At 43.5% G+C, this 11,300-nt stretch overlaps 1 protein-coding gene across 1 annotated transcript in view; it reads left to right on the forward strand.

Annotated features, from left to right (window-relative positions):
- The window catches only part of LOC309563428 (uncharacterized protein), a gene marked incomplete at its 3' end in the record, with an annotated part of 51,122 nt that overhangs the window by 9,808 nt on the left and 30,014 nt on the right, over positions 1–11,300 (forward strand). The gene's annotated exons all lie outside the window — the stretch shown is intronic.

Below are 11,300 nucleotides of genomic sequence, written 5' to 3' on the forward strand. Positions count from 1 at the left end.
CCCCAGTAGCAATGGATCCCACCCTAGAAACAATAGGTCCCCCCAGAAACTATATACCTCATCCCAGCAACAATAGATCCATCACACCACAATAGACTCCCCCAGCAGCAGTGGACCCCATCCCAGCAACAATAGGTCACCTCAGCAACAATAAACCCCACCCCAGCAACAATAGACCCCTCACACAACAATACACTCCCCAAGCAACAATGGATACCACCCAAGCAACAATAGGCCCCACCCAAGCCACAATGGACCCTTGCACAACAATAGACTTACCTAGCAACAATGGACTCCACCCCTGCAACAATAGGTCCCCCCAGCAACAATAGACCTCACCCCAGCAACAATAGACCCCTCACACAACAATACACTCCCCAAGCAACAATGGATACCACCCAAGCAACAATAGGCCCCACCCCAGCCACAATAGACCCTTGAATAACGATAGACTTACCTAGCAACAATGGACTCCACCCCAGCAACAATAGACCTAACCCCAGCAACAATAGATCCCTCACACAAAAACAGATCCCCACCAGTGACAATAGATCCAGCAGCCAGCATCAATAGACCCTCCAGCACACTCCACACCCCTTGCTATTACATGCATTCAGTGCTGGAGGTGCTGGAACTGCGTTCCCGCTAGGGATCCTTATACCTAGTTGCCTCGTATTGTAACACCATTTGGAGGAAATAGGTAGATGAACAGGCAAGCCAACTGATTCTATTAATCAGAGTATGTGTTCAACCAATATCCTAGAAGAGCCAAAGGGTAACTCTGGGGTCACTATGGAAAATTGTTGTTCCACTCATTCAACTTACTTTCCTTAACTTTATTATTATTATTATTTTTAGATAGCGCCAACAGTTTATGCAGCGCTTTACAACTTGAGGGTAGACAGTACAAATACAATACACTTTAATACAGTAGGAATCAGAGGGCCCTGCTCGTTAGAACTTACAATCTAAGAGGGAGGGTCAAGAGATACAAGAGGTAATAACTGTGGGGGATGTGCTGATGGAGAAAATAAAAGTACAGTTGTTAGGTGGGGGGGCAAGATAAGCTTCTCTGAAGAGATAAGTTTTCAGGGATCGTCTAAAAGTAGACAAAGTAGGATATAGTCAAGCAGATTGGGGTAAAGAATTCCAGAGGATGGGAGAGGCTCAGAAGAAGTCTTGGAGGCGAGCATTGGAGGAGGTGACAAGGGAACTAGAGAGCTGAGGGTCTTGGGAGGAGCCAAGAGAACGATTTGGCTGGTATTGTGAGACCAGGTTAGTGATGTAGCTGGGTGCCAGTTATGGATGGCTTTGTAGGTTACTGTTAGTATCTTGAATTGAATTCCTTGGTTGAGTGGCAGCCAATGGAGAAATTGGCAGAGAGGGGTAGCAGACTCCGTTTGGAGGTGGATGAGCCTGGCAGCAACGTTCATGATGGACTGAAGGGGGGGATAGCCAATTTAGAGGTAGGCCAATGAGGAGGAAGTTCTAGTAGTCTAGGCGAGAGATGACCAGGGAGTGGATTAGAAAAGTTGTGGTGTCGTTGGTTAGGAAGGGGCGTACCTTGGAGATGTTGCGGAGGTTGAGGCGGCAAGCTTTGGATAGCGATTGGATGTGGGGCCAAAAGGATAGTTTAGAGTCCAGGATTACACCTATGACCTTCGTATGGGGGGACTGATTGATAGTTGAGCTGTTGATTTTGACAGAGAAGTCAGGGAAAGTGGCACGTGGGGGAGGAAATATCATGAGCTACCTTTTGGATAGGTTGAGTTTAAGGAAGTGACGTGAGATCCAGGCTGATATGTCTGTTAGTAAGTTGGTGATGCGTAAAAAGACAGATGGAGTAAGTTGGGGGATGGAGAGGTAGATTTGGGTGTTGTCAGCGAGATATTGAGATTTATATAGATTTGGGTGTCATTCAGATGATACTGAAAGCCATGGGAGGCAATCAACAGAAAGTGTAGATTGAGAAAAAGAGAAGTTCAAGAACAGAACCTTGGGGGACCCCGACAGAGAAAGAAAGAAAAGAGGAGGCAGTAGAGTTGTAAGTGACACTGAAGGAGCGGTGGGATAGGTAGGATGAGAACCAGCAAAGAGTACAGTCACGGAGACCAAAGGAGTGGAGTTTTGTGAGGAGGAGGGGGTGGTCCACTGTATCAAAGGCAGCAGAGAGGTCCAGGAGAAGTAGTACCGAATAGTGTCTGTTGGTTTTAGCAGTTAGTAGGCCGTTTTGTGAGTTTAAAGCCTCGTACACACGCGTCGAAAATCGGCAGGGAATTTTCGTCCGACGAGCGATCCGCCGATTTTCGGCTTGTTAGTATGATGCTTCCGACAACCGACTCCGACTTTTCGGCCGAAAAAAATCTGGTGTGCAGGCTATAAAATTTTTGTCCACCGTCAAAACACGTCCGATTTTCGTGCAGTCAGTACAGATTTCGACAGGGAAAGGGAAAGACTGGGCATGCTCAGAGAAGAAAGAACACAAAGAAAGCAAACAAACACATGACATCACTTCTGAAGTAGAATTCTGTCGGTCGACAAAAGTCCAGTGCAGTATAGAGCACATTCCAACCAACAAAACACAACTCTGGACAAAAGACGGACGACCGGTCGGCGGATATTCGTTACGTGTGTACTAGGCTTTAGAAAAGCAGTTTCCGTGGAGTGTTGAGGGCGAAATCTGGACTGAAGGGGATGAAGAAATTTGTTCATAGTCAGAAGGTGCCCAGTCGGTTGTAGACCAATCTTTCAAGGAGTTTGGAGGGAAAGGAGAGTAAAGAGAAGGGGCGTAGGTTGTTAAGATTGGTGGGGTCCAGTGAGGGCTTTTTAAGGATAGGGGTGACTAACGCATGTTTTAGAGTGTTGGGGAAGATGCCAGAAGAGAGGGAGAGATTGGAAATACGAGTTAGGGAGTGTAGAATAGAGTCAGAGGGTGAGCGTAGCATTTGCAATGAAGCTGGACCCAGGGGGGGCAAGTAGTTAGATGGGTGTTAGAAAAAAGCTTAGCAACCTCATTAATACTAGCAGGCTTGAATGAGGGAAGCAATGATTGTACCTGTGGACATGGGGTGTTAAGTGGGGAGGTTTCTGCACATTGGAGATCTCCTCACTAATTTTATACAAGAAAATGAACGAATGCTCCAAGAGGAACCCATCAAAGTATTGAAAACTATAGACTGCAGGTCTTCACGAGGAGATGATCCTCAGTGGCACGCACAGATATGAAGTGATAGGAGGCGCAGACAGGAAGTGATCTCAGGTACCAGACAGGAAGTTATATGAGGTACCAAACAGGAAGTGATGTCAGGTACCAGACAGGAAGTAGGAATTAGGAAGGTGGAAGTAGAGAGAAGACATTGATGACAGCAGAGGAGGTAATATACACTGCTCAAAAAAATTAAAGGAACACTTTTTAATCAGAGTATAGCATCAAGTCAGTGAAACTCCTGGGATATTCATCTGGTCAGTTAAGTAGCAGAGGGGGTTGTTAATCAGTTTCAGCTGCTTTGGTGTTAATGAAATGAACAACAGGTGCACTAGATGGGCAACAATGAGACGACCTCCAAAACAGGAATAGATTTACAGATGGATGCCACTGACATTTTTTCCCCCTACTCATCTTTTCTGACTGTTTTTCACTAGTTTTGCATTTGGCTGGGGTCCCTGTCACTACTGGTAGCATGAGGCGATACCTGGACCCTATAGAGGTTGCACAGGCAGTCCAACTCCTCCAGGATGGCACATCAATGCGTGCCATTGCCAGAAGGTTTGCGGTGTCTCCCAGCACAGTCTTAAGAGCATGGAGGAGATTCCAGGAGACAGGCAGTTACTCTAGGAGAGCTGGACAGGGTCGTAGAAGGTCCTTAACCCATCAGCAGGACCGGATTCTGCTCCTTTGTGCAAGGATTAACAGGACAAGCACTGCCAGAGCCCTACAAAATGACCTCCAGCAGGCCACTGGTGTGAATGTCTCTGACCAAACAATCAGAAACAGACTTCATGAGGGTGGCCTGAGGGCCCGGCGTCCTCTAGTGGGCCCTGTGCTCACTGCCCGGCACCGTGGAGCTCGATTGGCATTTGCCATTAAACACCAGAATTGGCAGGTCCACCACTGGCACCCTGTGCTTTTCACAGATGAGAGCAGGTTCACCCTGAGCACATGTGATGGACGTCAAAGGGTCTGGAGAAGCCATGGAGATCGTTATGCTGCCTGTAACATCGTTCAGCATGACCGGTTGGGTGGTGGGTCAGTGATGGTCTGGGGAGGAATATCCATGGAGGGACGCACAGACCTCTACAGGCTAGACAATGGCATCCTGACTGCAATGAGATATCGGGATGAAATCCTTGGACCCATTGTCAGACCCTACGCTGGGGCAGTGGGTCCTGGGTTCCTCCTGGTGCACAACAATGCCCAGCCCCATGTGGCGAGTGTATGCAGCCAGTTCCTGGAGGATGAAGGAATTGATACCATTGAATGGCCCCCACGCTCGCCTGACCTAAATCCAATGGAACACCTCTGGGACATTATGTTTCGGTCCATCCGACGCCACCAGGTTGCACCTCAGTCTGTTCAGGAGCTCAGTGATGCCCTGGTCCAGATCTGGGAGGAAATACCCCAGGACACCATCCGTCGTCTCATTAGGAGCATGCCCCGACGTTGTGAGGCATGCATACAAGCATGTGGGGGACATACAAACTACTGAGGACCATTATGAGTTGCTGCAATGAAATTTCAGCAAAATGGACTCGCCTGCTGCCTCATTTTTTCACTTTGAGTCTCGGGGTGTCTTTGAATTCAACCCTCTGTAGGTTGATAAATGTATTTTCCATCAAACTGTTATGCATTTGCGTTGTGTCAGAAATTGCCTGAATTTATATTGAATTATGTTAAACTAGTTGAATTTAAGAACACAATATCGATTGATGTGAATACAGACTACATATGGAAATATATTATTATTTATTCACTAAGACATGTATTCATATAAATTGTTGGATTAGTGGATGGACATAGGCAACAATCTTACATAAAAATAACATGATCGTAGGCAACATTCGCTGATATGTGTACTGCTATGTATTGAATAAAACCAAATAATTAAATTATGCCTGTGGATAGAATTTTGGTCTCATCTGACCAGAGCACCTTCTTCCACACGGAACCGCGACCAGCACTGAGTTTGTGGGCTTCAGTCAGTATACGGCTTCCTCCAGTCTTGAACAGAGATAGATATTCCAGCCGCCCTACATACAAAACTAGCCGACAACTTAGCTTGTATGTATCTGAAAACAACTAACTCCTTTATTGACAGTTTCACACAATTTATACATACATGAGGACCTCCCTCTCCTGATCAATTTACCCCATCAGGTCACGTGCCTGATTATATTATCATATGCAGATGAAATTGTATACAGAAATAGAATTAACCTGAACTAATTATCTAGCCATCAGGACAGAAACAATATGTGAGTACATTAACAATTAACAATGGGACAGAAAGGCTTAACAGAATACACATCACACCTCAATACACAGACAATAGGGAGAGACCACCAGTGACAGACTGTCCGTCATTGACATTGAAGAACATGGAACAGAGGCCAATGTGACTAGCTCAAACAGGCCAGAAATAGTCTTCACAAACTTCCTGAGATATATGGTTGACACATATTACTGTCCCACTTGAAGCAACCCAAACCATATTCTCAGGTTCCCCTAAGTAGCTGTCTATCATTTCCTTGGTCACCCTGTGTCACTAATAGACACAGGGTGACTTACACATAAGAGGAGCTTAGGGAGCTGAGACAGGGATTTCCCAACCTCTCTAAGGTAACCTGGGTTCTACAGGCCCCCCAACCAAAGTGACTCCCGTCACACACGTTTGCTGTGTTCCCCAGATGGCTTCTCGCTAACTGCATACAAGACTTCTTATGGCCTTGTTTTAACAATGGCCACTCTTCCATAAAGGCCAGATTTGTGGAGCGCATGACTAATAGTTGTCCTGTGGACAGATTCTCCCACCTGAGCTGTGGATCTCTGCAGCTCCTCCAGAGTTACCATGGACCTCTTGGCTGCTTCTCTGATGAATGCTCTCGTTGCCCGGCCTGTCAGTTTACGTGGGCGGCCATGTCTTCGTAGGTTTGCAGTTGTGTCATACTCTTTCCATTATCAGATGATGGATTGAACAGTGCTCTCTGAGATGTTCAAAGCTTGAAATATGTTTTATAACCTAACCCTGCTTTAACCTTCTCCACAACTTTATCCTTGACCTCTTTGGTGTGTTCCTTGGCCTTCATGATGTTCACTAAGGTTCCCTAACAAACCTCTGAGGGCTTCACAGAAAAGCTGTATTTGTACTGAGATTAAATTACACACAGGTGGACTCTATTTACTAATTAGGTGACTTCTGAAGGCAATTGGTTCCACAAGATTTTAGTTAGGGATATCAGAGTAAAGTGGGTTGAATACAAATGTACCCCACACTTTTCACAGATTTATTTGTAAAAAATTTTGAAAACCATTTATAATTTTCCTTCCACTTCACAATTATGTGCCACTTTGTGTTAGGCTATCACATAAAATCCCAATAAAATACATTTACGTTTTTGGTTGTAACATGACAAAATGAGGAAATTTTCAAGGGGTATGAATACTTTTTCAAGACGCTGTAAATACAGAATGTCGTAAAGTTGAAAGACTGGCATGACTCTTGTCCTTAAGTTGGCGCTTTATCTTCGGAGGCTCATTCAATCTTATAGATACACGTTTCCAACACTGAAATGATGAAAATATATATTTTTCTTCACAACGGTTCTGACAAAACGATGTGACATCCTTTCCTTCCTAACACATTACCCAGTCCATATCAGTATAGATCCTAACACATTACCCAGTCCATACCAGTATAGATCCTAACACATTACCCAGTCCATATCAGTATAGATCCTAACACATTACCCAGTCCATATCAGTATAGATCCTAACACATTACCCAGTCCATACCAGTATAGATCCTAACACATTACCCAGTCCATATCAGTATAGATCCTAACACATTACCCAGTCCATACCAGTATAGATCCTAACACATTACCCAGTCCATATCAGTATAGATCCTAACACATAACCCAGTCCATACCAGTATAGATCCTAACACATTACCCAGTCCATACCAGTATAGATCCTAACACATTACCCAGTCCATACCAGTATAGATCCTAACACATTACCCAGTCCATATCAGTATAGATCCTAACACATTACCCAGTCCATATCAGTATAGATCCTAACACATTACCCAGTCCATACCAGTATAGATCCTAACACATTACCCAGTCCATATCAGTATAGATCCTAACACATTACCCAGTCCATACCAGTATAGATCCTAACACATTACCCAGTCCATATCAGTATAGATCCTAACACATAACCCAGTCCATACCAGTATAGATCCTAACACATTACCCAGTCCATACCAGTATAGATCCTAACGCATTACCCAGTCCATACCAGTATAGATCCTAACACATTACCCAGCCCATACCAGTATAGATCCTAACACATTACCCAGTCCATACCAGTATAGATCCTAACACATTACCCAGTCCATATCAGTATAGATCCTAACACATTACCCAGTCCATACTAGTATAGATCCTAACACAATACCCAGTCCATGCCAGTATAGATCCTAACACATTACCCAGTCCATACCAGTATAGATCCTAACACATTACTCAGTCCATGCCAGTATAGATCCTAACACATTACCCAGTCCATACTAGGATAGATCCTAACACATTACCCAGTCCATACCAGTATAGATCCTAACACATTACCCAGTCCATATCAGTATAGATCCTAACACATTACCCAGTCCATACTAGTATAGATCCTAACACATTACCCTGTCCATACCAGTATAGATCCTAACACATTGCCCAGTCCATACCAGTATAGATCCTAACACATTACACTGTCCATACCAGTATAGATCCTAACACATTGCCCAGTCCATACCAGTATAGATCCTAACACATTACCCTGTCCATACCAGTATAGATCCTAACACATTACTCAGTCCATGCCAGTATAGATCCTAACACATTACCAAGTCCATACTAGTATAGATCCTAACACATTACCCAGTCCATACCAGTATAGATCCTAACACATTACCCAGTCCATACCAGTATAGATCCTAACACATTACCCAGTCCATACCAGTACAGATCCTAACACATTACCTAGTCCATACCAGTATAGATCCTAACACATAACCCAGTCCATACCAGTATGGATCCTAACACATTATCCAGTCCATACCAGTGCTGGCCCTAACACATTACCCAACCCATACCAGTATAGATCCTAACACATTACCCAGTCCATGCCAGTATAGATCCTAACACATTACCCAGTCCATACTAGGATAGATCCTAACACATTACCCAGTCCATACCAGTATAGATCCTAACATATTACCCAGTCCATACCAGTATAGATCCTAACACATTACCCAGTCCATACCAGTATAGATCCTAACACATAACCCAGTCCATACCAGTATAGATCCTAACACATTACCCAGTCCATACCAGTATAGATCCTAACACATAACCCAGTCCATATCAGTATAGATCCTAACACATTACCCAGTCCATACTAGTATAGATCCTAACACATTACCCAGTCCATACTAGTATAGATCCTAACACAATACCCAGTCCATGCCAGTATAGATCCTAACACATTACCCAGTCCATACCAGTATAGATCCTAACACATTACTCAGTCCATGCCAGTATAGATCCTAACACATTACCCAGTCCATACTAGTATAGATCCTAACACATTACCCAGTCCATACCAGTATAGATCCTAACACATTACCCAGTCCATACCAGTATAGATCCTAACACATTACCCTGTCCATACTAGTATAGATCCTAACACATTACCCAGTCCATACTAGTATAGATCCTAACACAATACCCAGTCCATGCCAGTATAGATCCTAACACATTACCCAGTCCATACCAGTATAGATCCTAACACATTACTCAGTCCATGCCAGTATAGATCCTAACACATTACCCAGTCCATACTAGTATAGATCCTAACACATTACCCAGTCCATACCAGTATAGATCCTAACACATTACCCAGTCCATACCAGTATAGATCCTAACACATTACCCTGTCCATACCAGTATAGATCCTAACACATTACCCAGTCCATACTAGTATAGATCCTAACACATTACCCAGTCCATACCAGTATAGATCCTAACACAATACCCAGTCCATGCCAGTATAGATCCTAACACATTACCCAGTCCATACCAGTATAGATCCTAACACATTACTCAGTCCATGCCAGTATAGATCCTAACACATTACCCAGTCCATACTAGTATAGATCCTAACACAATACCCAGTCCATGCCAGTATAGATCCTAACACATTACCCAGTCCATACTAGTATAGATCCTAACACAATACCCAGTCCATGCCAGTATAGATCCTAACACATTACCCAGTCCATACTAGTATAGATCCTAACACAATACCCAGTCCATGCCAGTATAGATCCTAACACAATACCCAGTCCATGCCAGTATAGATCCTAACACATTACCCAGTCCATACCAGTATAGATCCTAACACATTACTCAGTCCATGCCAGTATAGATCCTAACACATTACCCAGTCCATACTAGTATAGATCCTAAACCATTACCCAGTCCATACCAGTATAGATCCTAACACATTACCCAGTCCATACCAGTATAGATCCTAACACATTACCCAGTCCATACCAGTATAGATACTAACACATTACCCAGTCCATACCAGTATAGATCCTAACACATTACCCAGTCCATACCAGTATAGATATCCAGCATGAGATTTTCCCCCCTGAGATCTGATGTGTTTTCAAAGTGTTCCTTTAATTTATTTGAGCAATGTATATTCTGGAGAAAGGATTGGGTGGTTGTATTACTTGTAATGTACTAAAAAGGTTGCACAAAAGGTAACTGACTGGAAACATCAGGAAACACATCTAGATACAAAGTAAGTTGGTGAATGATTATGGATCACATGGTAAAGCCCCGTACACACGCAACGATTATCGGCCGACCGATCGTCCGTCTTTTGTCCAGAGTTGTGTTTTGTTGGTTGGAATGTGCCTAGACTGCACACTAATTTTCTCGCCCAACAAAATTCTACTTCAGAAGTGATGTCATGTGTTGGTTTGCTTTCTTTGTGTTTTTTCTTCTCTGAGCATGCCCAGACTTGCTCATTAGATTTTTCCCTGTCGAAATCTGTACTGACTGCACGAAAATCGGCCGTTGTGTTGACGGCCAACAAAAATTTTATAGCCTGCACACCAGATTTTTTTTGGCCGAAAAGTCTGAGTCGGTTGTCGGAAGCATCATACTAACAAGCCGAAAATCGTCAGATCGGACGAAAATTCCCTGCCAATTTTTGACGCGTGTGTACGAGGCTTAATACTCAAATGTATTTCTTTGTTTTTGCGAAATCTGAGAAGTTTGTTTCTTTATCACTATTGTCTCATATTGGAGTCCATGGATTTTCTGATAGCCAGAACAAGGTCTCCTTATATATGATGGAAAATAGATAGATGTCTCGTGGCCCGAGGAAGGACAGATGTAAAACCGAAACTGTCACTCTCTCTAAACATGTTTATTTTATCCCACTGGCATCAACAATGGGACTTATTTTATCCAACTGACACCAATGACAGAACCTCTGTAAAATTATCTCAGTCTGTATCCCAATCGGGCTAATTTTCCTTCGCAATTTCTGTAATTGACATCTATCATCTGAGATGTGAAGGGAAATCTCCCCAACCAGGACATAGGCCTAGGAATACCTCAACACAGAATCTAACATTTCTCCAGTCATTCCAAACCTAAAATTAAAAGTTTTGGTTAGAGTTGTGAGGTAAAGAGAATCTCAGATTAACATTCAGTGGAATTGTTTAATAAATTCTGTAATATAGTATACGAAGCAGTCTGAGATGTCAGAACTATGGAGGAACATTATTCATCCCAGTACAGTCCAGATAACTCTCGGTTTATTATCCGTTTACAGAGAGGAGAGTCCACTATAGGTCACATGACCACATCAATAGGAATGTACAAAGACCAAAGTCACATGACTGAGAGGGTATTAAACCTCACCCTGGAGATCGTCTACCTGCTGACCGGAAAGGTGAGGAGGATTTTGGGAGGTCACATGACATCACTCTTATCTCTATTAC

This window comes from Pelophylax lessonae (assembly GCF_965119305.1).
Source record: "Pelophylax lessonae genome assembly, chromosome: 9".
In the NCBI taxonomy this organism is placed as follows: Eukaryota; Metazoa; Chordata; class Amphibia; order Anura; family Ranidae; genus Pelophylax; species Pelophylax lessonae.